We start from the raw sequence: 26,913 nt of genomic DNA on the forward strand, positions 1-26,913 counted from the left end.
TCCTGGTAGGGAGAGTTTGCGACTCGCTTTCTACAGCAGAGCGAGGGGATTCCACCTACCCTGTACAACTCAAGGGTGTGCAGGATTTGCTACTCTGCTGTTCCTCTACCTTGGAGCAACTTGCCAAAAAGAAACTGAGGGTGGGTAGGGTGTAGGCAGAGCCATGGCTCTGTCCTCCCCACCCCCACCCCTCCATGTTCTGGCCTGGGATGTCACAAATTACACCCCCACCCCAGCAACCAGTGTCTGTGCACTGCCCCCTAATATGGGGCTGCGTATTTTGTCCCCAATTCCACAATGTGCTTAAACACATGCTTAACTTTATGCATGTGCTTAAAGTCCACCCCTACTCAGCAAAGCACTTAAGCAGGAGCTTACGTTTAAGTCCTGGAGACATCAATGTTTAAAGTTAAGCCCGGAAGTAAATGCTTTGCTGAACTGGGCCTTTCTGCACAACCTAGTGCTGAATGTGTTAGTAGGGGCTTAAAGATGTTATTTTTATCTTGACAGTGTCCCTTAATTGAATGCTAAATAGTTTTGAATGAGGGAAAGGATATGCGATTTGTCTCAAGATGTTGTATAACTGTGAGGAGATGAGGGCTAGCAACACTGTGTTAGCCCAGAAAGTTTAGACAACTGCTTCTTACAGGTTCAGGTGCCTTACGTGCTCCTGCGTGTAAATTGAATTGGCTAAAAATTGCTGATCCATTCGAGATGGACCAGACTCCGGGCCAGTTGCTTATTACTATGGCTGAGTGAACATTGCAAAAACCCACAAGCATGTGTTTGAATTCTTAAATTGATTTCCCTCACGTCGGCTGATGCCCTTTCTAGGAATGCTCTCATCTCTCTGGTCAGTGAGTTTGCTAGTGGGGGTGTTTGCAAAAGGGGATTTAAGAGAACGTAGCAAATTAAAAGAGCGTGTCCTGCCAATATCCAATCCTTGAAATAGGAGCTGCACCAAGCAGTTTTATGACATGAAATTCATTTGCGCAAAACATTCATTAGAAAATTTGGAAGCGTAAATAAATTCCTAAAAAATGGAACACTTTGGACACAGGGAAATTCCTTAGGACAAGGATACTCCCTCCAGTGCTCAGGGCGTGAGGATGTAGGGAGTTTGTTGCTCTGTGCCAGACTTCCTATGTTTAAAGGTAAGGAAAGTCAATAAGACGTGGTACCTTTTGGCTTGCGTCTGCACAAGATAGTTAAATAGCAACACTTTGGTGCGCTTGGCAAGTCACACCCTTGTAGTCTGCACTGCGATGCAGCGTAGACAAGCCCATCGTCAGTTACAAAAGGCCTAAATACCTTTAAAAATCTGGGCCTTAGTCCCTCTGGGCCTCACTTCCCCATATGTGAATGGGTATAACAGCCCTGCCCTGCCTTCCAGGCGTGTTGCGAGGATAAATACAATAAAGATTGAGCCATACTCTGAAACTACGATAAAGGGGGCCATAACAGTAACTTGGTAGCTAGACAAAGGGCTAAATTCCCCACGTAAACAAGGTCCATGGAAATGATTTGCTGAGCTCTGCTCCTGAGACCCTTGAGAAGGGGGCCCTGCCTGCCTTTACCCGGCAGGAACAAAGTACATCTCTTCAGCCATTACAACTAATAATAATCCAAGTGCCTAAACTGAGTAATGGAACCGCTTGCTGGAAAGTTACTGGAGGAAGAAAAGCAAGTGATTGAGAAAAAGCTCCCCTTCCCAGCCTGTCTCACAGATTATTTCCTCCCGAGTTCCCTGGGAGTCATCCCACCTTGGGTGCCATTTAATGCACTGTGAGCACATGGCAGGGAGGGGAAAGGCACAGGCTCCCATTGGACATGGTGTGAATCCTGCCATGTTTGCTCAGCGGGGCTGTTGGAAGGAGGTCGTACGTAATCCCGAGGAATGCTGAGGGGAAGGGCCAGAGCTGAAACTACCCCTGAGCAGCCATACAGGTAGGAGCTTGTCCCCGCCCCTTCAGCAGCTACCACTCGTGATGGCAAGTTCCTGTGCTCCTTGCATTGCTGTCCCCCGCCGTACACAGAAGCGGGGGGAGGAGGGAGGGCCAGGGCCCCAGGCTCCCTGCAATGCCTCTCAGAGTGATGCCAGCTTGTCATGGGCCTAGTGGCTCATGCAAAATCTGCAGCCCCAATGCACAGGGAGCAGGACAGGGCATTGGGTCTGGCTGAGGTAACAGGGCCCAGGGCAGAATAGCAGGGCTTTCCCTGTTCAAGGCAGGCAAAGACCAAGTCATTAAGAAACATCTCTCTGTCCCCATGACTTCCCCAGGCCTGGTGCTCTCATTCGGTGCTGCGTGCAGACAAGCAGCTCCCCTAGGGGTGGACATCACTGTCAGCACGTATGATGGCTGCGAAGGGATGCGTTTTTCAAAGAGCCTCCAAATTCCTCCCCAGCATTTCCGTGCCCATGCAGCGTTTGTACGTTCAAGCCCCTGGGTTTGCACAGACTCCTGGACACGCTTTCATGCACTTCTCTAGCTTGCGTACACCAGTGTCTCTCTGCATGTACAAATGCAAGTGCTTTTTCACCGAAACAGGTATGGTGGCAAATTCTGAGAGTGGCATTTAGAAAGCTCCTTAGGACATTTGGCCCATAAGTGGATCAATGATTTAAATACGTATCTATGGCCAACCTCTGGTCCTACTCTTCCCATTGGTCCCAGTTGGCTCTTCACCGGGTTTTAAAAAACAGCTGCCGAGAAGTAAGAACTGTACTAGAATTGTACTAAAGTGAAACTCTCTGCATGCCCCTGTTAGGTTTCAACTTTTAGATTAAAGAAAAGGAGGACTTGTGGCACCTTAGAGACTAACCAATTTATTTGAGCATGAGCTTTCGTGAGCTACAGCTCACTTCATCAGATGCATATCGTGGAAACTGCAGCAGACTTTATATATACACAGAGAATATGAAACAATACCTCTTCCCACCCCACTGTCCTGCTGGTAATAGCTTATCTAAAGTGATCATCAGGTGGGCCATTTCCAGCACAAATCCAGGTTTTCTGGATTTCTGGGGGTGTGGGGGGATGGAGGGTGAGAAAACCTGGATTTGTGCTGGAAATGGCCCACCTGATGATCACTTTAGATAAGCTATTACCAGCAGGACAGTGGGGTGGGAGGGGGTATTGTTTCATGGTCTCTGTGTGTATATAAAGTCTGCTGCAGTTTCCACGATATGCATCTGATGAAGTGAGCTGTAGCTCACGAAAGCTCATGCTCAAATAAATTGGTTAGTCTCTAAGGTGCCACAAGTACTCCTTTTCTTTTTGCGAATACAGACTAACATGGCTGTTACTCTGAAACTTTTAGATTGCCAACTCTTTAGGGGAGGGCCTTCCTTTATTATCTAGATGTGCAGCTGCATACATGGTGGGGTCCTCACCTTGCTGCCCTGTTGGGGGTACCGCAATAGAAATATTAAATAATAATCAATCTCAAAAATAATCCAAAGCCTGTACTGTGTATGTAACTAGAGCCATGCATGCCCTGGGTGTTTATCTGGGAGACACAAACTACAACCAGCAAAGGGTTTCTTTCTTTTTCTTTACTCCTGTCACAAAGTTTTTTGTTTCCTGGTGACATTTGGTAAATAAGCCATGGCAGTCAATGGGGGCCTGCAAACTGGAACAAGGGAAAACGCGCATATAGTGGAATCTGATATAATTGCACATAATAGTGAGTGTTATGTTGCCAAAATATAATGGTAGTGATTGCAAGCTTTTGGGGGCAGGGACCATCTTTTGTTCTACATTCGTACAGCACCAAGCACAATGGGCTGCTGGCCTATAATTAGGACCCCCAAGCATTACACTAACACAAACAATAACAATAATTGCAGGTTGCTGCTGCAAACTCCAGCCCACTTTTGGCCCCCTTTGAGCCATCCCAGCTCTGCGCGGGCTCTGTGTTTGTGTGTGCATTGCTCCGTTCTAGGGAGCATTTTCCATCTGTGACCGTGCATTCCAAGTGACCTTTTTAACGCTGGCTGCCTGGGTGTGCTTTTTCTGGGGGCAGAGGAGCGTGAATAAACAGAAGCGTGGGGGTGGGGGGGGGGATCTAGAAGCAACAGCCACCCCATTAGAAAAGTGGAAAGATGGCATTTAAGGAGTTAAGCAGTAGGCAGTGCTATAGGCCTGCAAATAGCAGTGTGCAGCTGCAGCAAGGAGAGCTGGATAGAGATGTTAAGTAACGGAGCTCAGAAAGCCTCAACTGCACCAGTAGCTGGAATCTTAGCTACAGGGCAAGGCTTTCCCCCCTTCCCCCCCCCAGCCAGTGACATCAGAGGCAGCGGTTGGCATGAAAAGCATCCCGGGGGAAAGCAGGAGTGGCAGGATGGACAGAGATTCTGGGAAGCCTCCGTCTAGGTTGCATGAGGGGGAATTGCAGTGACAGCTACTCCAGCGCTGCCATCCTTCCTGGAGACGCGGACTCTGAGACACACACACACACAGGCTGGGGCTGCTGCATTTGGGGGGACGGTCACTCCCTCCTGCACACGCTTACTTTGCTGGCGCCTTGGTGGAACGCAAAGCAAATGCCCTTCTGAGCAGGGCGGCGAGTGGAAAGAGAGGGTCCCGGTAGCAAAGGCAGATCCTGTACAATGCTGTTGGAAGGACCAAGGGGGCACACAAAGCAGCCGTGGACTTAACCCGGAGGGGAGGAAGCTGGCGCCCTGGCAACTGACCTCTGTGGAGTTTTGAAGTGACTGCACAGCGCTCAGGTAAGGGGAGAGGAAAGTGAGCCGTGCTGGGGCTGGTTATGCTCGGGCTGATGGAGAGATGGCTTCTTTTATTTTATTTTTAATGCTGAAAGCATTAACAGAAGATTGTTTGCCAAAAAAATGTACATAAGGCTATTGCGGGGAAGCAGGAGAGGCCGGGTTACAGGGATTACCAGAGGCCAGAGGGTTACTGACAAAGTTTCACTTTGGGCTGCCAATAAGCTGCTCTTTGGAAGGGGAATTTGCTCCGTTATCTTCCCCCATCTGCATTTAGCCGTACGGGAGATGCTTTCAGGACCTTATTAAAAATGCCGAACGTGACAAATGATGGACAGACAATTGCATTTCTACTCACAGTTGTCCCCATTTAAAACAAAAAAACGCCACACTGGAAATGACCTGAGTGTCTGTTTCTGCTTCTCAAAGCTGAGAGTGGGGAAGGAGAGGAGACAAATCATTTGTTAATCTATAACGAGCGTTTTATGCTGTCTGTGTAATTAAGTTAGAAATCGATATGTGAGAGCTTCCTGGCTCTGAAAGGGTTAAAGATCCTTTGCAGGGAGGTGTTAATAATTCTATTATTGTCCATGATTTCTCACCATATCCTGCTGGTTTAAAAAGGGCTCCTAGACTTGGAGAAGGGGGAAAAAAAATCTCTCTCCTTAGACTTTGTGCAGGAACATTCGCAGCATGGGAAATTGGAAAAAACTGGTAATCCTTTCAAATGAACTTTCCTGATTCATTCTGCGTCCCGGCTGATAACTTCTTAGAATTTTTTAAATATATACATTAAGAAAAAGGGGATAGTGAGCAGACAGTTAAATAATAATATGAAGGTTACCTTGAGCCTAAGATTAGAAAAAAATAAATAAAAGGAAGTCTCTGCTTCTTCCAAAGGGGCACGATTTAATAAACTTTCTCTGCAAATGCAGTAAGCCCATCATGGGTTTGAACTGAAATATTTGGATGGGCAAACTTTGGAGAAGGGACGAGACTGAGGTGAGGCAAGAGGGTAGTATGTTGTAGGGCAGAGAGCAGAGATGCTTAAAAAGCCGGCTGGAGCCCTTGGAAGCATGAGATGTCGGATACACTTCAGTGACCCTTCCAGTCCAGATTGCTCCTTATGGCACCATTGGCAGCTGTAAACTGGGGAATCTCCACTTGCTGGTTTACTCTGCTCAGATTATTTTAACAAAACATGAACAGGGTTCTACAGGGACCACCTGTCTGGAAGCATCATCCCCAAATTAATCCCTTTGCTCTTATTGCAAATGGAAGAGTCTTTCCCTCTGAGTTCCACTAGAGTTTTGCTGAGCTATTGTTTTAATAGGCAGCCCCTTTTGTATGATTCGTGAAAAAACTAGCTTGACAAGCTACATTGCAAATGAGTGGCTGGCCCTCCATTCATCTGCCATTGATGGTTGTTATTATTTATGGCAAATGCAGTTCAGTGCTCAGGAGAGGGCAAGAACTGTGCTGTGAAAGAACATTTTCCTCCAAGTTTTGGGCAAAGCACTGGGAAGCTATGCTGATATGTAAGGTTAGAGCGTTATGTCTGTCTGACCCTAGGGAGCCAAAAAATATAGCCTTGGAGAAATGCGAGATAGAAGAGCATCTACTTCCCGCCCCGGCAAATTGCAGGGTTGTCTCTGTTGTCTCTATATGTCTCCAGTACAGTTGTAAAGGTCCCAACCACTTGCCTTGTCTTGCATTCTGCACTGAAGGTCCCCCGGAAATCATACATGAACCCTTGTCCTCTTCACTCCCAGCAAGGGCATGAGACACGGGAGCTGTCTTCTCCCTAAAGGTGAACGGCCACCGTTTTTGCTCCAGGCACATCCAGGCAATCTTCCCAATGACTTCAAGAGGAGGTTTTCCTGTGTAAGGCCTGCAGGAGTTGGCCCTGTAGCCATGGCTGGTCCAAGAAACACTAAGGCCAGGTCTGATGGCTGGGGCTGCATGTTCTGAGACCGACTCTGCGATGTTACAATTGATCTCCCCGCAGAGAACGGGCTTCAGGTCCTGTGTGTATGATCCACCTGGACATTTTTATCCTTAACCCATTACTGCCAAATAGGGATCAAGGGGGTTCATGTTCTCTGTCATTTGCTATTGCCATTTCACCACTTACCCATATGCTACAGCCAGAGCTGGGATCCCAGCTCTCGCCACGCAGCAGGAAGGCAGCTAGTCTCCTCCCGCTTTGTAGCAAGCAGATACGAGATGGGGAGGTAGCATGCCACCTGCAGAAGCCCAGGGTACCAGTCTGTGACATGGGTGGAGACAGCAGGAGGGCCTGCAGGCAGGGACATGAAATTTCACTTTTCATGGGAGCGACCTTTCTGGTGGCGAACAAACCGCTTTACTTTTTGGTCTTCCTCAGGCCTTAATCAAAACACATTAGGGGCCCGATTCTGATCTCAGAATGGTGTCTATCTGGAGTAACTCCTCTGAAGTGACTGGAAAGCTGGTGAAAATGAGATATCAGAATCAGCCCTGGACTCCTCTTTAACAACTGGCAGCTACTGTGTTAATGCCCAGGTAGGGTGCATTAGCCTGTTACTCTGGGGTGCAGTGGAAAGGGGGTAGATTGGCTGGTGAGTGCCTACATTTCGTATTGCTAGATACACCCCTTGCTCCACAAGGTTTGAGGTTGCTTCCAGGGCAGTTCAGGGCCTGGCCACCAGCCCAGCTGTTTGCATGGGCTTGTTAAAGTTAAAGTCACTTGTCAGCGAGGAGAGAAAACTTCTGGCACAATTTGGACAGTGCTGGAGGTGAGCCTGAGCAACTATGTTGGATCCAGGTCTGTGTCCCCAAATTTCAGGTTTGTTTGGTTCTGATTTGCCCGACTGTAGAGACAGAGGCATGATGCTCCGGTCTGAATCTGAACTTCTTCAGGGATTAGAGGCGTCTGAGCTCAGATTTTCGTTTGGGCCTGTGCCTGGTACAAATTGATATAAACTCAGTGAAACCCCTGGATGGACACGGAGGGGGCTGCTGTGATATGTACAGTCTGCTGCCTGGTGGTCACGTATCTGTGTGTGTGTCATGCAAGGCAGTCAGCTGGTACTGGTTGAACCTTGTGGCTTAGCATTCCTGGACATACTCATTTTCCAAAGTGAATAATCCCTGCAGCTTGGGCATCTCTTGCTGCCTGACTGTAATTGACAAATGCTCTAACCTGGTGTTTTTTCAGCTAGTTAATGTGGGACAGCGCTGCACTGGACCTGCTCGAGGCGATGCTCTGATGCACGCGGTACTCCGTGGCTCTCTCCCATGCCATTCTTCCAGCTCCTCTTTGCAAGAAGCCCCAATTTAATAGGAATTGCTGAATAAACTCATGGGCGCTGAAAGCTCAGGTATAATTTGATTAAGTGCATCGGGGAAACAGGCAGCCCAAGATACAGAGCAACACCTTGGCATAAAGATTTCTAATTAGAATGAATTTGCTTTGCTTAAATAAACAAATCAGGAGAAGAAACTGTCAGTTGCTAAGCACCCCACTGGGTCTCATCCCGCCAGTACATCACATCGTGCTGCAAAGGATTCACAGCAACTCTCAGGTGGCTCAGGCACACAAGCAGGGCTTGAGTACCCCCTGTGGGTGCAAATTTGCACCTCTGTGTACCTGAAGAGCAGCTGCAGAGAAGGGGAATTCACTCCCTGGGGGAGCCCCGCCACAATCTCTCTGTTGCCTTCTGCTGGGAGAGAGCAGCTTTCAACTCCAGCTGGCCCCATCTGATGGAGGCTGATGAGGAGATGCAATGATCTAACTGGTCCCTGTAGTATCGTGGTTCCTTTCTGCATTGCATAAGTCAGCTTCAGGGCCCCCACAAAAGACGGGTTACTGTGACTCCCTTTCAGATGCAGTTTCCACTACCAGCCCTGATGGAACCCAGGCAGTGAACCTGGCCTCTTATCTAGATTTAATAAATAATGATTGCATGTTACAGTCGTGCCAGCCTGGGGTGCTATAAAGCTCTAGTAACCAGGAGTTGGAGATACCCCACCTCACTCCATAGGGAAAGGTGGCCTGCAGATCCTGCTGCCTTACCACTGAAAACTTTAACCTTGTCAAATCTTCTAGGCTATGTAGGGGTGGACTAGGTTAATGCTTGGATAGGAGACCACTAGGAAGATCCCACATATTATCCAGGATGCGTCTGAGTCAGTACTAGACAAAAGCCCTACCGTGGTAATAGCTGGCACTGTGCTGTTGGAGTTGTATTTTAGATGAGATAGAAATCCAAACTTAGTGGATGTCAGAAGGAGTCATAAAAAATACAAATTTCTTCCAAAACTGGATCTCCTTCTCTCCCCATTTTGTTGTGCATTAGCAAAGAGGCCCACTTCCATACATCACTACAGTGTGCAAGCTTTTAGTGCAAAAATAGGGCTTATTTGGAAGCCATCTTAAACGTGTGGCCAGAGTTTTTGGAATGGTGCTAAAGATGAGATTTGAACTCCCCTGGATTTCAGGTGCTTTGTTTACCAAGAAAAGAAGGTGATCGACATTCTAACATGCAGGAGCCCTGTATTGGAGGCAATCAGAACTGCTCACCTAGGGCCCTGTTATCTCCAGTAGCAGGGCCGGGTACTTTTGGAGGAGTTCGATCCCTGGTGCGAAGCACAGTAATGAATATAAGGCTCTGTGGTGGCCGCAGATTTCTTACAATATATTTAATAAAGAAATTCTTTTTTGTGCAGCAATTGCACACTCTTTCTCTTCATGTTGTATCTCAATTAAATACATTTAAAAGTGCACATTCATTAGCAAAAGAACCCAATTGGACCACTCATCAATATGTCATTGTGAGTGATGCCTTTTCCTTTCAGGGTCATGCACCATCAAATCTTCTGATTCATCACCATCATGAATCTCTTCTAACAACAAAAACACGGGGCTAAACTAGACTCTCACTCACAGTGGTCCTTAAACCGAAGGCAACTTGACACGTTGTTAGGTCTGCTACACTCGAGTAGTAGCCAAAATACTCTTTTTTTTTTTAAAGAAAAATCTAGTCTGTAAGAAACTCTTCTTCTGATTACTTTAGTTTTAAGAACACTGATAAAAAGAACGTCTCCTGCTTGAAATGGTATTTTTGCTTGCACAGTGCTGTTCATAATCTTAGATTACTGAAATCTGGGGAAAGACTCTGCGTCTGAGAACTAGAGAAGTGAGGTTTTATAGGTGAGATTAGTTTTGTCTCCTTTCCACTTGGAGAGGTTTGGGGTCAATTGGAGACACCACTCATTTGACCTTCACATGCAGTCTTAAGGAGGAACATTTCAATGATTACTGAAAGGGATTTATCATCTACTACCTGGTAGGAAGCTGAATTAACCAAAATCTTCCACAATCTTCTACTGGAACTTCCATTAAATGGCTTACTCCCCTTCCTTAGTAATAAAGTCCAATACTCCAACTTGCCCAAGGTTTGCTCAACAAAACAATGTTATTTTTAGATACACATTAGTGGCTTGATTTCAGCATTAGGTCTTAAAGTGAACACCAGAAATTAGACTTCTGTTTTGTTGTCAGTTCCATATTAGGGTGCTGCTCCTTGATTCCTGATGTCTATAAAGCATGCGTCTGATCTGCAGCTGGTATAAATTGTCATAGGTCAATTGATGGGCCTATGACAATTGACACCAGCTGAGGATCTGGCTGCATATGTATTTCTCATATAACCTATATAAAATAGAACCAAGTTTTCACGTTATAGGAATCCAGGTGTATTTTATAAGAATCTGTCCTTGACTTTGTCATTTTTTTCATCATTAAAACAGTCAGTATTTGTATTTACAAACCTGGAGCATTAAGGGGGTTCGTGTGCCCTGTGGGGTGAATTGCATCAAATAACACTGAGGTCCTGCAAAAATAACCCCCCAGATTGTTCCCTTCCTGTAGGGAGGAGGGAATTTGGAAAGCTTCAGAATTCTATCTGGATATTTTAAGTCAGAAAGCAAGAGATTTGCAGGGAATGGTGCAATGGCTCAGAATCCAGCAATGTGTCCATTAACCCAGAAAAAGGGATAACAAGCCAGGCTAGAATGACCTCCATTTTTCAGCTCTGTTTGCCTGTATTTCTACATTGCCTACCCTCAGTTAAAGGTAAAGGCCACTCTCTCTCTCTCTTCTGCAGCCTGCTAAACGCAAGCAGGCTGCTGACCCAGCAAAAAGAATGCCAAGGGAGCAATGGGCCCTGGCTCCTAGTTAAAAAACAGATCTACTCCATCCACCCTGGTGATGCTAGCAACACATCCTTGTATTCAACTTTCTTGCTATAACCAGGCGTCATTTCCACTTTGAGGGTCAGGATCTCTCCTCCGCGAGGGGCCCTTTGCGCCATTCTGGTGATGCAAGCAAAGGGATCAGCAAGCAGCCAGATCTTCCAGGTATTCCTTTGGGGTCCTGCCCTTCCAGCTGCTGGCATGAGAGTTGGGTCAGGGAGGAGGGCAGAAGGCCACTGTGCTCTGGTGATTCCCAGCTGGTGAACAGCCCCTTCTGGGCCATAGCCGGCGGGTGTACTTCAGAGCAGTCCTGAGACGTAGCACTGACCGTGTCATCTGGGAACCACGAACAGCTGCTTTGAAGTCTCTGCTACTCAAACGCCCCGGACGATGAATGGAACTTTGGTCATAAAAGTTTGTAGAGCATTGATATAGCCATCTCTCTCCCATGTCACCCAATGTGTTAACAGCTGATCAGATTGACCAAGGGGATTGGGGTGCTGGGGTTCCCCCCCCACACACACATGTTCTTTAAGTCTGAATTACTGTCAGGTGAGACTGGATTTGATTCAGCCAGTGTCTCCAATCGGCCAGGCCGCAGAAGGGGAAAGTATCATTACTAGAAAGCTTGACACTGTAATGCCTCTTTATGCTAGGTTAAGAACAGACAGCTAGCTCCACCCCACCCAAGAGAGATCAGTCTTTAAATAATGAATCCAATGGGAGAGTTGGTCCGACTGCCTTGGGCAAGGTTCACACCTGCGGTAATCATTGCAGCCTAACTAGACTGCGTGCTAGAGATGTATCGCAGTTGAGGGGACTAATTCAAGATGCATTTTTTAAAAGTGTCTTTTTTTTTGGTCAAGAGCAGATCAGACCAGACCAGATCTTGAATTTATTTGTTATTTGAACATAGTGTCTGGGAAAAGGACTTGGTCTGTAGTTTGTTTGCCGGCAGTTTGCTGTGAAGCATTGTGGCCTAGTGGCAAGAGCAGAATTGCTGGGTTCTATTGCGAGCCTGCTGCATGACCTTGGACAAGTCACGTCACGGCTCCGTGCCTCAGCAGTCCCCACCTATAAAATGATCCTCACCTCTGTCGTAAATCACTTTGAGATCTACAGATGGGAAGGCCTATGCGAGCGTAACCCACACACCTCTTGGGTGTGGTGTTCTGTCTCCTCTAGTGGAACCAAGACCACTTAGAGATGAAAGAGTCTGCTACAGCCTTCGCTAAGAGCTACGTGGCTTTTAGCTCATGCAGAAGAGGCTCATGAATTTAGCTCCAGAGATCCCAAGTTGAATCCTGCCCACAGATGACCGCGGTCTGTCGGTGTTACCTAAGAGCTAGGTATTATTATTATGAGCGTTCAATATTTAATAGTCCAGGTCCAAACTGTTTGAGTGGACCCCATAGGTGCAGTATTGCCAACTCCAAGCATCAAAAAACCATGAGTCAGTCCTCCAAAAATCATGACATTTACTTAGAAATGACGAATTAAAAAAATTGGGGCTCACTTTATTCCTTTTCTGATTTCTCGACCTTTAGGGTGCACCTGAGTCACGGTTTTAAGCTTCTCTGGGCTAGAAATGTCCTTTATTTAAAACGGCAGCTGAGCGTCTCCCCTAGTCACATGAATCCAGGAACTGGGGCTTTCAGAAAAACATCCAACCACGCGCGAGACTTGCGATAAAACAGCAAGAGTTGGCAACGCTGCACAGGTCACGTGACCTGTTGCAGAGACACAGTTCCCAATATAAAATTGCAGTGCAAGTGTTTTCCCTCCCTGGTCAGCTGGGTCACAGGTGTGTATGGTTTAAGAGAGAGGCTGGGGAAAAGAACCGAAACAAAGTGTTTTTTTGGGAGGTGGGGCCACCTGTATCCAGCTGTAGGGGAGGTAGGTGCTCCTGAATGAGGCTGCCTTGAAGTTTTGTTGGATATTTAGACAATATGGTGAAAGATGTATATGATCTGAAGAGAAACCAGAGTATTTAGGCAGCAAATAATAAATAAGACAGTAAATATCATAATGCCACTGTATAAACCCACAGTACACATGTACTGCATGGAGTTCTGGTCGCCCCATGTCAAGAAAGATACATTAGAATTGGAAAAGGTACAGAGAAGGGCAACAAAAATGAACAGGGGTATGGACCAGCTTCTGTATGAGCAGAGATTAAAAAGACTGGGGATGTTCCACTTGGAAAAGAGACGACTGAGGGCGGAGATGACAGACGTCTATAAAATCATGACTGGGGTGGGGAAAGAGAATAAGGAAGTGTTATTTACTCCTTCTCATAACACAAGAACCAGGGGTCACTCAATGAAATGAATAGGCAGTAGGTTTAAAACAAACAAAAGGAAGTACTTCTACACACAGCACACAGTCAACCTGTGGAACTCCTTGCCAGGGGATGTTGTGAAGGCCAAAAGTAGAACTGGGCTTAAAAAAGAATTAGATATGTTCATGGAGGATATGTCCATCAGTGGCTATTATGTAAGATGGTCAGGGATGCAACCCCATGCTCTGGGTGTCCCTAAGCCTCTGACTGCTTAAAAAAGAATTAGATATGTTCATGGAGGATATGTCCATCAGTGGCTATTATGTAAGATGGTCAGGGATGCAACCCCATGCTCTGGGTGTCCCTAAGCCTCTGACTGCTAAATGCTGGGACTGGACAACAGGGGATGGATCACTCAATAATTGCTCTGTTCTGTTCATTCCCTCTGAAGCATGTGGCATTGGCCACTGTAGAAAGACAGGATACTGGCCTAGATGGACCATTGGTCTGACCCAGTGTGGCCACTCTTATGTTCTTAGACAATGCAAGTTTTGCCTCATTCATTCTAATACACACAATATTACATTACTTTCTGGTCCTGATTCTATGGTGTACCCAAGGAGCACGTGGTGCAAGTCTGAGGTGGCAGGGGACAAAGGTGTCTTTTGAAGCCACCTTTTGTCCCTCCCTCAATTCTAGTGTCATGGCAAGGAGTCACCGGGCGGGGGCACTCTTACACATAATTTTACATGCTATTTTTCTTAGTGTGTGAGCAAATGTTCAGTCTTGGAAGAAATGTTGTGCTGCTAATGTGGGGATGTGAATTTTTAGGGGGAAAGGTTTTGCTGCAAACTGCAAGGAAGTTTGTTCTCTGCCTTAATCTATCTAACTAAAGTCAGTCCCTGGGGCAGAACTGAGCACTGGTGTTTGGGCTGACAGGTTTGCCTGCATGCCGTTGATCACCACCTCTGTTCAAAGACTAGCGTATACAGTGTACAATAATCAATTGAAATGAGAAAATACCCTGACTTCACATCCCTGATTTCTCTGACTCGTTGGAGGTGTTCAGCATTGCGGTGACCAGACAGCAAGTGTGAAAAATCAGAACGGGGGGTGGGAGATAATAGGAGCCTATATAAGAAAAAGACTCAAAAATCGGGACTGTCCCGATAAAATTGGGACATCTGGTCACCCTAGCTGCAACGAAAGGCTGAAGTTCATACCGCAGCACTGAAGGAGCAAGCAGAAAGTCTACCATCAAGGCCTTGCCCACATTTGACATGCTTGGGTTTCACCTCATAGAAATCAAGGACACCATCATGTCCTTCCAGCTGGCAATACTCTTGAAGAGTGCGATCTCCATAGCACAATCGGTTCTTCCTCTAGAAACTTGACCGTGATGACCTGACAAAGACAGAATTATCGTTTCGTATCTGCTCAGATATCTGACATTGGACTTGAGCATAGTCAGGCGTACCCTGGGAGAGCTGCCATCTCTTCCTGGGAAAATGTGTCCTGGGGAGTTTTCAGTAGTGACAATGACAGTTCCCTTCTCGCTTTAAACTCTTCTAACACATCTAACCACAGGACCTGTCTGCGCTGCAGCCCGGGGAGCAGTCTGATGTCAGCTCTTTCGGCTCTTGTAGCCTGTCTCCCGGCAGAGCCAGCTCAGTGATCAACTCATCCCTCACAAACTGTAGCAAGAAGTCTTGAAAACCTCAGGCTGTCTGGCACTGAAGAGTAACCCCCCTGCGGGTTCTGCAGGCCATTCAAAGCCAGATAGCCTGCCCATGGCCATGGGCAATGCAAACCCCTAGCTGAAGGGTGAAGACCCTTGGGCCCAGATCCTCCAACTATTTTCATTGGGCGATGGGTGCTTAAATACCTTTGAGGATCTGGTCTGTTTCTCTATGGCTGCTTCTTTCACTTCGAGGCTGAGGAGATACAGTACAATGACTCTTTGACCATGGTGTGTAACCCAGCCCTCTCGTGAGTATCCCACCAGCGGAGCCTATGTCTGCCCATCTCCGTCCCAGGGATGACACAATGAAATGCTGTGTAAAGGCCTCTGGGATGCGCTATCATGACAAAGCCAGACTAAAGGGAACCCGGGACTAGCCAGTCCCACGCCCGCTTAGCCAAACTTGAGTGCTAGAGGCCAGATATCAGAGACATTACTGCTGGCCTTGACATACGATGACTAGGCCAACGACCAAGCCAGCTGGTGTCTGAGGCCTAACCTTACACAACGATCTAGAGGCGTATGGTGCTGTGCGGCCTGTTTGACGGCTGGGCTCTAGCCCACCTTGCTGCTGTCAGTGGGTTGGCTGCTGGTGCTGACTCTGCCCCAAAGTGCTCTCCTCCTCCTCCGCTAGCCCGGGGCCTGGCCCTGCCTGCTGTGGGCCCTGATGCAGCCTGCCACATCCTTTCCTGCCCGGCTGGCTCTGGCGTTGCGTCAGGGAGATGCTGGCTCTTCTCTCTTAATCCTCTTGCTTCCAGTCCACCAGAGCCCGTTACACAGTAAACAGCATGTTTAACCTGGTGCCCAGCTCAGTCCTGACTCCCTGTGTAAGAGGCTTGCTTGTGAGCTAGCCTAGCGTTAACGTACTCTGTCTACTGCACACGTTACTCTGACGCTCGTGGCCCAGGCAAACGGGCAGACACTCACCCCTCCGAGTGCTGGAGCGCTCGGTGAGCCACCAATGTCACCTCCCAGCATCCTCCGGTTCCTGGGCTCACTCCTCTTTCATAGCAACAATTGCTGGAGGAGGGCAGCTCTTTTCCTGGTCTCTCGCCACAGTTTTCTGCCAGCCCCTTGTCCTTTTCTCTGATTTTTCCAGTGGTTTCTTTTCCTTGGCTGCTGAGGGAAGACTGAGTGACTCAGACCCCCTCCAGCATGCACTGTTCACTGCCTCTACAAAGGAATCTGTCCAGAGGCGTCTCCCAGGTTGCCAGCTCCCCTCAGGACTTTGCCTTCTCTTCTCCAAGTGGATCTGGCTGTGAGATCTCACAGAGATAAACACCTCCTTCCCGCTTGCCTGCATGCCTAACTGCTGTGTGCTGATGGTCTCATTTTGGTTTAGCAATTTGCTCTTGTGCCTTGACTTCTTGCACAAGTGTCCAGCGTTCACTACGCCCACTGCTTGCTGCAATCTAAATTCTCTCTTTGATGCAACACAGCTGGCCGTTCTGCATCAATACTTCCCACATTGAGACCTTTACATCAGCTTTAAACAGCGATGCCTCAGCTCATCCTCTCCTTGAAAGACAGCCAAAGGCGTCACTGGGACTGCAGTGGCCAGGAATTTCACCATATCATCTTACAGGCCGTGGGCTCCTTGGGATAGCCGCTGAGGTTCCCTTGCTGAGGATGTCTGTCCGTCAGGGAGGAGGGCTGTCTCTCTGATCTCCCCCGGGCAGATGGAACGCTGCCTGCACGATGTTCTCTCAACCATCCATACACAGTAAACATCTGAAACATGCGTAGGTGTCTGATTAATACACATGGAACCTAGTCACTCCAAAGCAAGACTTGTGCTGTAGCCATGGTGCTGAGGAGGCTCAATGTGGGGGCGCATGAGATATCTGTGCTCACCAGCGTCTTGGAGACCCAGGCAATAATTCCACTGCTAGGCCTAATGTACTGGCTAAGAGTGAGACCAGGCTCCAGGGCCTCAAAGGTATTTAGGCACCTAACTCCCATTGAAATCAATGGGCGTGGCACCTTGGAGGATCTGGGCCCGTGTCTCCATCTCGGTCATATCGGCAGGACTTTGGCCTAGAGCTCAAGACCAGGGTCCAATCCCTGGCTCAGTCACAGATTTCCTTTGTGCCCTTGGCAAGTCAGTTAGGGCTTGTCTACACTATGGGGGCTGCTGGTAGCTATGCTGCCGCAAACCCATAGCGTTGATGCATCCTACAGCGGTGGACAGGGGTTTTCCATTACTGCAGGTAATCCACCTCCCTGAGCAGCAGTAGCTAGAATGCTTCCGCTGGCCAACTGCGTGTACACCAGAGCTGAGTTCAGCCAGGCTACGGTGCTCAGGGGTGTGAATTTGTCAATCTAAATGGTTAGTGTATTCCAGGCCCTAGTCCACCCTATGCCTCAGTAACCTGTCTGTAAAATTGGGGTCCCAGGGGCGTTGTGAAGATAAATACATTAATAATTGGGAGGCGCTCAGGTGAAGAGGCAACCTAAGTACTTAGATCTATACAGAATCGGTTCCCTTTCGGCAGTGTGGAAATTCAATTGCACTGGTATTTACCGTCAGTATAGCCGGATATCTGCTAACAGTACAGGGATGAGCCCTGCTTTTTGGGAGATATGGGATGACACTATGGTGCTGAGCAGGCTGGGGTCTCTGGATACCAATCCCCTAAAACACTGTTTAATGTTGGACCGTGACTGGGTTATGTTGGGACATTTATTCCATCTAAATTAATACAACAGGTATCTCCCAGACCTCCTGCCTGGAGAGCTTTGCAGTCCCTCCCTTGTTTAGTCATGATCTTTCCCCGTCCTCCCTGCCTGGGGCAGCTCCCCTGGTCCTGGAGTCTTCCCTGTAGGACTTTTCCTCACTCTGCAAACTTCCCCCTTCATTGCAGCCTTCTGCTGTGCTTTATAGGGCAGTCACCCTGATCACTCCCAGGCATGGCTTATTCTGCTATCGGCTGGCTAGCCCCAGCCCTAACGGGGCGAGTCACCCTGTTACAGGGCTGATTCCACATTGTAGAGAAAGGTTCCACAGGCTGTTTTTACATTTGTCAGTTACAGGATTTTTATATATATATGGCTGAAATCCTGGCAGTGGCAAAACTCCCATTAACTTGGATGTGACCAGGATTTCACCCAAGGAGTTTTTAACTTGTGTAAAGGAAACCATTTCTGACAAGAGAAAGCTGAAGAAACACTAGGGGCAACTCTGCAAAATGCTGTTTTTGTCTTTATCCTTTAACCAGCAACAGTCTCTCCCAATTGAGATCCAGCTGTAATGCGACGTGCATGCAAATTCTAACGGGCCTACAGAGTAGATACCGTGAAAACCACGAAGCCTGGAAAAATGCAGACGGACAGCCCATCTGATTCAATAGCTGCCTCATTTGAGGAGCTCCCATTTGGGTCTAAGCAGCCCCCTTGCAGGGAAGCATATGCCATCAGAGGGAGATGACAAACAGCGCTTCTCCACTTGCATCCCAGAGTGCACCTCTCTCGTGAGGCAGGCTTACTGGGATTGCTGACAAAGCTAGGCATCTGCTGTGTGGGCAAGTGGAAACAGGCCTGGGAACATAGACCTGCACACACTGTCCTCTCCAGTAGGGGAGAATTTGGACACATTCTGCTCTGGTGAAGCTCTGTTCTGCTGCTTGCTGGAGAAAGCAGGAAGGCTGTTCTTCGGCTAATGTGACAGAGAGACTTGTCCTGTTTGCAATTTCATATTCCAGCATGCTAATATTATATTTGTATTATGGTTATTCATTTACATTAATGAAAACAAACATTGATCTAAGATGTTGTCCACTGCAGCACAGTGGAAGGTTGCTAGTTTAATGCAATTAGCCCTTCTTAGAAAATGATAGAGAATCTTTGCTCTTTCCAGAGACATTTTCAGGCCCTGTTAAAGGAAACCCAAGTACTGTAAGCTAAGATAACACTAATGGAAAGTGTCAGATAACACCAGCTTGTGGTTGTTACTGGGTAATTAAAATAGTAATACAGTAATATATTGGTACATTACAAAGGGCTGTCTACAGTTACCTGTTGCTGGCCCTGGCTTGAATTGTAAATTAATGCATTCTTATTTATATTATTACAGTGATTTCAGTGTTACTGTTACCCTGGCTGTTTTAAACCGTCTGATCTGAATACATTGTATCCTGTATAACATTCTGGATATACCTGGCTATTTTCTTTTTTCCTTTATGAGTCACCTTTTCACTTGCAAGGTGCATTCATCGTATGGCAGGATGCAATGTGCTTGCATTGAATTGCAGGCAATGGAACAGAACACAATCCAAACCCAGACCTTCGGGCAGGTAGATAGCTTGATGAAATTCAGCCCATTGCAAAGCAAATTACAATGCACGGAAAGGGAGACTGGCATGCAATCTTCAGGCCCTGTGCTCGGTTTAGCTCAAAGAAACTGGGAGGAGTGGTAGATACGCTGGAGGGGAGGGATAGGATACAGAAGGACCTAGACAAATTGGAGGATTGGGCCAAAAGAAATCTGATGAGGTTCAATAAGGATAAGTGCAGGGTCCTGCACTTAGGATGGAAGAATCCAATGCACAGCTACAGACTAGGGGCCGAATGGCTAGGCAGCAGTTCTGCGGAAAAGGACCTATGGGTGACAGTGGACGAGAAGCTGGATAAGAGTCAGCAGTGTGCCCTTGTTGCCAAGAAGGCCAATGGCATTTTGGGATGTATAAGTAGAGGCATAGCGAGCAGATCGAGGGACGTAATCGTTCCCCTCTATTCGGCATTGGTGAGGCCTCATCTGGAGTACTGTGTCCAGTTTTGGACCCCACACTACAAGAAGGATGTGGATAAATTGGAGAGAGTCCAGCGAAGGGCAACAAAAATGATTAGGGGTCTAGAACACATGACTTATGAGGAGAGGCTGAGGGAGCTGGGGTTGTTTAGTCTGCAGAAGAGAAGAATGAGGGGGGATTTGATAGCTGCTTTCAACTACCTGAAAGGGGGTTCCAAAGAGGATGGCTCTAGACTGTTCTCAATGGCAGCAGATGACAGAACGAGGAGTAATGGTCTCAAGTTGCAGTGGGGGAGGTTTAGATTGGATATTAGGAAAAACTTTTTCACTATGAGGGTGGTGAAACACTGGAATGCGTTACCTAGGGAGGTGGTAGAATCTCCTTCCTTAGAGGTTTTTAAGGTCAGGCTTGACAGAGCCCTGGCTGGGATGATTTAACTGGGAATTGGTCCTGCTTCGAGCAGGGGGTTGGACTAGATGACCTTCTGGGGTCCCTTCCAACCCTGATATTCTATGATTCTATGATTCTAAGGGTCCCGTATGCAAAGGCCATTCTCCCAGCACTCACAGTTGTGCTAGCTGCAAGCAGCACCCCAGGGCTTTTCGGACTTTACTGGGGATTGCTGGAGTGTAGGGACCCCCCAACCTCTGGCAACACCCCCTACACAGGGCATGGAGATAGGTTTGCACAGAGCCACTACATCAACCTTCCACCCCAAAGGGAATCCGGCTGTAAGGCTTCTTGTTACTGCCACAGTGGCACAGATCAGCTGGAGCAGCATGGAGAATCTGGCCCTTTATATTTCTGTTTCCTTTCTCTGACTGGATAAGGAGGTCAGTGGGGCTATTTCCTAAATAGGGCTGCACATCATAAGGTCAGAGAGTCGTTTTAGTTAATATTTCATAGCTGAACTTGGATCCTTAATGGGACCCTTCGTGCCTACAGAGCTGGATCTCCTGAGAACAAGCTTTGTAGCAGACCAGCACCTCCCCTCCAGTCCTGGCCCAAACTAGAAAGCAGGGGGACGGTGTGAAAAATTCAATATAACCCACACAACAGAGTTGCCTGGAAGCTTTTGAAGCAGATGCTGCTTTTGCATTCTTCCCCACCAGCCATGGCAAACAAACCTCTCCTGCTGCTTCCTGAGTGAATGAGTAACAGCTGGAGGTCCATTGTCCTCAGCCTGCAGCTTGGCACCCTGCTATGTCTGTCTTCACTGCAGTTAGCCAGGGCCGGGTTAGCTAGCCCAGTTGGGAGCATCCCCCTCTCCCGCCCCAGCAAGGCCCTACTTACATCTACTATGTCCTCACTGTTTCTGCGGTTCCCCTTGTAGGTCTGGGGGCATATCCTAGGGTTCTTTGTGCTGAGATGCTCTAGTATTCTTTCCCAGGCAATTGTGGGAAAACGTGTCTGTCCTTGGAGGGAATCAGAGAAAGGCATTGGAGGACGACCAGCATTTGGGTGACTTAGCCTGCATCCTAACTTCAAAGAGGGCGGGTTCCAGCCTGAGTTAAATGGGAGCCTGGGGTCTAACCCATACCCCCAGCCAGCTAGCCTGGGCTTCAAGCACCTCCAAACCCAGCATACAGGTTTGTCTGTATGGATGGTAGCGGTTTGGGCTAAAAACCAGGTAGGAGCCCAGGTTAACTGGTCCGTGAAGACATACCTACAGCCAATGTCTAGTGCTGTGCACAAGAGGGGCATTGGGTTGCTGGAGAAATTCAATAGCATGGGACTGATTCAAATGAAACAGTTTCTTCACACGTGTTGAATTTCACCATCTATTTCCTATGTCTGCCCTGCGTTTCATCCCATATTTCACACATCCTTGCTGCATGTCTTTGCTATGGCTGACGTCAGAACTGAAATCCCACAGTTCCAGACTGCACAGGCTCCGAAAAAGTACTTGAGTGTTAGGGTACGTCTTCAAAGTAAACCCGGAACCTTCTGAGGTTAGGCACCTCGCGAGCAAAGTTTTCTTACATTGCCAGGCTTGGATTCACTTGGTGGCTAATTCAGGGCAGATCTTCCTTTTAAGTAAGCATTGATTATTATTACATCCTTCTCCCACCAGTGGTGGAGCACAGCGGTGAAACAAATCTCTTCCATCTCTCTTTGTTATTGGCTGCTGCTTCCATCTGTGATATGGTTTTGAGCTCGACTGTTCTGCCCGCCCTGCTAGGGGGTCTTCTGAAGGTTTCTCTTGGGCATCCTTGTCTCTTCACACCAGTTGGTTTCTACTTGACAGCTTCATGTGGGAGTCTGTGTGCTGGCTTCCGCAGTACATGCCCCATATATGCCCGATGCTTCCTTCCAATTTCTCAGGTCTCTTAGTTGGTGATAGTGTCTCCTTCCAATTACTTATTTTCAAACGCATCTAGTTTCCTATCTAACATCTCCTAGATCTCCAGCCCTTGCAGCTGTATGTTAGGACTGAGTAGAAAATTCTCCGGTTTGATTGCCATCCGTTGTTGAGTTTAGTGAATGCTGTGGATGCCTTTCCTATCCTCCATGCCACATCTTTCTTGAGGTCTCCCCTGGCTAGTGTGATGTTGCCCAGGTAAACGAACTGTTCTAGTTTCTTGATGGTTTTGCCTTTTAATGGAACGTTACTGCTTGATGACCGGGTTTCAAGGATGTTTGTTTTGGTGTCACTGATTACGAGCCCTACTTGGCCGGCTGTTTTCGCAAAGGTGTCTGTCTTTGTAGTTTTTGGGGGTGTCACTCAGGAGCATGTGAGTGAGCATCACATTTAAGGAAAAGCTATTGCAGAATCAAGCAGAGAATGAGGCAAGTATTGGAATTAACCAGAAGGGCTAGTTCAGTGATATTAAAACAGTATTCGGAGTAACAGCCGTGTGAGTCTGTATTCGCAAAAAGAAAAGGAGGACTTGTGGCACCTTAGAGACTAACCAATTTATTTGCGCATAAGCTTTCATGAGCTACAGCTCACTTCATCGTTAGCGCGCTCCTAGGGTCACTTCCTGATTGCTGCCGTGCACCTGCAGCAGCTTTCTGGATTTGGTCCGTTACGCACTGGCTGTGTGAGGCCGACACTGGGCTTGCTGGTCTGCCGAATTAAGCAGCCCAGTTAGGTGTCAGGTTTCCACTCTGGGTGTAGGAATGTAACAACATCCTACTAGCAAACTCGGTTGCATTCTTTGCATTGCAAGCTGATCTTTTGCAGGCACAAGACAAAGGAAAGCACAAAGAGCCTTTATGATACACCTTGTATGAACCGAGTCACCCACAGTTACCCACCTGTGTATTCATTTAGAGATAAGAAAGAAGGGCCATTTCTTTTCCGAAAGCCACTTTCTACCTAAGTGTATGTAGGCGCATGTACTTTCCCCATGCATACCGCATGCAAGGAATATTCTATTGCACAAAACTCGGACCTGGGAGACTATAGAAAATGCAGAAGCTATGAAACATTCCATCTCACCTGCTAAGAGGGGGGAGTTGGTTTGTTACAGATATTGTGTAATTCTGGTGTCAAGGACAAGGTGCAGGGTCGGTACATATCTTATGGGAAAAGATCATGTGAATAGATCTTTTGGCATGTAGCAGCCACAGGGGAAGCATTGCCTATGGTGCTCTAGGCCAGTGGTCCCGAAACTTTCTACCTTGCATCCCCCACTTACCCCATCCGCATCCCCCCCTCGGAGCTGGGGAGCCCCGGGCACGGGCTGGCAGCAGGGGCTTCATGCTCCCTTCCTGGCCCCTGTGGGGGCTGGCCCGGGCCCCAGCTGCGCCCCCCCTGAACCTTCGTCTGTGCCCCCCCAGGGGGGGCATGCCCCACAGTTTGGGGACCTCTGCTCTAGGCACTCAAAGAAGTAGCAATGCATCCCCTCTCCCCTAAGTAACAAAGAGGCAGAAACGCATGTTTATTTAGGCTGTCAGCTCTTTGGGGCAGGGTACATCTTTTGTTGTGTGTTTGTACAGCACCGAGCACAATGGGGGGGGTGTCTCTAAGCACTATTGCAGTACAGACAATAATAATAATAATAATTAATAACGTTGTTTCCAGTCTTGAATGCAAGATGTAACCCTGCTGTAGGCCCTGATTTCTTTCTCCCTTGATGAGATCCCTTTCACAAATGGTTTTTGCACTGCTTCCAATACAAAGGGCATTACTGCTGCAAACCTGTCGTGAAAAATTCTGGCTGCAATTTGTTTTCAGTCTGGGTCTTCTTTCCAGTCAAAAATTGCCCTGGCATTCTCATGGGTTTAAGAATTCAATATCTTGGGAATATTTTCTGTGCCATCACATTACGAGCTTTTCCTTTGCAGTGTGGAGTAATGTGCATTTTTCTTCCACCTTTCAAACAGGCCTCACAGTAGAAATCCTCTGTGCTGTGTTTGCTTTCAGCAGGGCCTGGGCGAAATTCATGCCCCCCCCTGCAGTTTGGTTGCCTCTACTTCTGACCCAATCATCGCTATTATTTTGGCAGCAGAGTTTGTGCCACCGTTTCCACCTCAAATATTCCAAAGCCATGAATATCTTATCCTTTCACAAGCCAAACACAGTGGCTCAGGCAGGCATCTCTAGAGAGCTTGGGACTGGGGCTTTTGAGCAGCCTGTTGAATTTTTAATCCGCTACCACTCAACTCCGAATGTCAGTTATGTTTAAAACTGAAGACATCAGCTCAGTTAAATAAAAGAACTCCCCTCAATTTGCCACAGATCATGTTGAGGTGATTTCAGCCGTGCACTGAAAGATTATCTGGGCAGCTGTCAGCTGACTTATCCTGACCCAGGCTGTTGTGTACAGCAGAGGAAACACGTTTCCGGCAGGTATCCATCTGCGGAACTAATCAATGTGGACGGGCAGCGGAAAATCATCTCTAGGTTGTTCTGTGTAGGAATATCAGGCCAGATCCTCAGCTGGTGGAAGCTGGCGTAGTGCCAGGGGAAGCGGCACTGAGAATCTTGTCCAGCATTTCAGAGTTTATTTATAACTGACTTGTAAAGCTGGGCTTGTGTATGGTAGCAACCAGGCCTCGTGAAAGCGAGAGAAACAGAGGAAGGGTTACGTGCGGGAATAAAATACATTCCCCAGGAGAGGTCAGCTGAGCATCCAAAATATTGTGAGCCAACCCTCTTTCAGGTTCCTTCCTCACCAAGCAGCCAGCCTTAGATGCTCCCCGCCATACCCAGAGCAACAGAACAGCCAGTCTCCTGTATCGTAGTCGTATGCTATACAGAGCGTCAGTAAATCTTATAAAGAATATTTAAAAATTCCTTTCCTCCCCCAGCCCTGTGAGCACCGGCGTTTGCGGTCTCATTTAAATCTCAAGCCTTCCATTGACTTTCAGCGAGGAAATAGATTTATAAACCTTAAAACAGATTTGGAAACCCTGTAAAAATCAGATGGACAAATCCTCCTTTGGATTTACAAATCAAGCCAATAAATCCCAAATAAGAGGTTTTTCCATTGCAAATCTTTTTGCAGTTGGGCCAGAGAAGGGACTTAACTATTAACTAGGGACTCTGGAGCCCAAGCCACTAGACATACAGTTTCCATGAAAATGGCTGGATGAGAAAATTCTGTACCTGACTCTTCTCGGTGGTTCAGGAAAGCACTGTACCCTGGGCAACCCTCACGCTGCAGTGTCACAAACATACAGAACGGAAGGCAATCCGCTTGCCGCTATTTCTGTTTACAGATCTCACTATTCCGACTGTTTCCTCACCAGTAAAGTTCCACCACCCACTGTCTGTACCGGTGGCCCCAGATCCTCAGTTGGTCTCCACTGGCTAGCTCTGACACTGCAATCAATCTGCACCAGCTGAGGATCTGGTCTTCTATTTCTGCTGACCGGCTTCCCAGTTTACAACCCCCGTGTAGTTGTGCTTCTTCTCTCACACCAACACACTGGAGCTCCTAACCCTGCCCTACCTACACTTTCATGATGAAGTTCTTCCTGGACAGGGTCAGGTAAGATACTGGCGGCCGCCCACCTGGAACGCAGGTTGTTTCAACATCTCCGTGCCTCAATGTCTTCCCAGCAGCTACATGATATGCTTTCGAATGCACATGTCTGACCTCCGCTGAGGTCAGTAGCAGCCTCATGTGTGTGTCTAGCGGCAGAACTTGGTGACTAAGAGTTGGATTTCAGTCTCATTGAAGTCTGTGGAAAGGCTCCCATTGACTTCAGTGGGCTTAGGATCAGGCCCCGTCTCTAACTGACACGCTACTCTTCCATCTTCAATCAACTCCCCCACTGCCTTAGAGCTAGAGGTGCTGGGGTCTACTTCTCTCATTCTGATGCTAATTGGCTAGGGGCTATGATGGGGAGACTGCCTGGGTTTTCTGCTTTGCACCCGCTCATGTTGACACAGGGATCAGCTAAGAAGACCCACCAGGCATTCTTGAGTCACTGATCTGGGCACCCTTCTCAGGAGAATGGGAGCTGTTGAAGGAGACCGAGTGTGGAGGGTAATCCAAAGAGTGACCACACCTGTCTGGTTGGAAACAGAGGATCTCAGCCTGTGGAGAACTCTTCCAGAACTCTTTGAAGATCTGCATAAGAGGGCTCAAGAACTTCCCTTCTCTTGTGAACCTGGTACAAGGTTGCTATTGAGCCTGACCCCTCTTCAGCTACTATGGCACCTATTCTGGAGGAACAGCTGTGCAATAGCAGATATACAGAGATAGGAATACTAATCTGAACGTAATTACTTCTCAGATAAAGCAGTTCAAAGATACATTAGAGGATACAAGCTGTGGCCCTCTTGTAATATTTAAAGTAGGGAAATTGTGCTCATGCTGAGGGCTTGATGGGAAACAATTCCATTTCTCCAAAAATTCAGAGGCTTTGACATTTGCTTTTTGTTCCAATATGCAACAAAAATGAGACCCTTTGCATTTTCTTTTGGTGTGAAAAAATTGGAAGGAGAGAAACTTCCCTACCCTGAAATAGCCAATGGCCCAGTGATGAGGGCATGCACCTGCATGTGGGAAACCTGGGTTCCAGTCCCTGCTTCAGATCAGGACTTGAACCTGGGTGTCTCACATCCCAAGTGGGTACCACGGCTGCTGGGCTTTTGGCGGTTCTTGGGGTGGGTCTCTCTCTCTTACTCTCTGGTTTGGACCAGAAATTCCATCTTAGACCTCTGATCAGCTCTATTCGCAGCCAGCAACAAGTCCAAGTTGGAGGCCCAGTGAAAACC

The 26,913-nt window shown here is 47.6% G+C and overlaps 1 protein-coding gene across 1 annotated transcript in view; it reads left to right on the forward strand.

Annotated features, from left to right (window-relative positions):
* The first annotated feature begins 4,212 nt into the window (after window positions 1–4,212).
* WSCD2 (WSC domain containing 2) overlaps window positions 4,213–26,913 on the forward strand; it is a 131,291-nt gene continuing 108,590 nt past the window's right edge. Inside the window, exon 1 of the mRNA XM_084649548.1 lies at window positions 4,213–4,732. The gene's annotated coding sequence lies outside the window, so the exon portion shown is untranslated. The remainder of the gene's footprint in view (window positions 4,733–26,913) is intronic.

The sequence above is a fragment of the Lepidochelys olivacea genome (assembly GCF_965140295.1).
Source record: "Lepidochelys olivacea isolate rLepOli2 genome assembly, chromosome: 15".
Lineage (NCBI taxonomy): Eukaryota > Metazoa > Chordata > Testudines > Cheloniidae > Lepidochelys > Lepidochelys olivacea.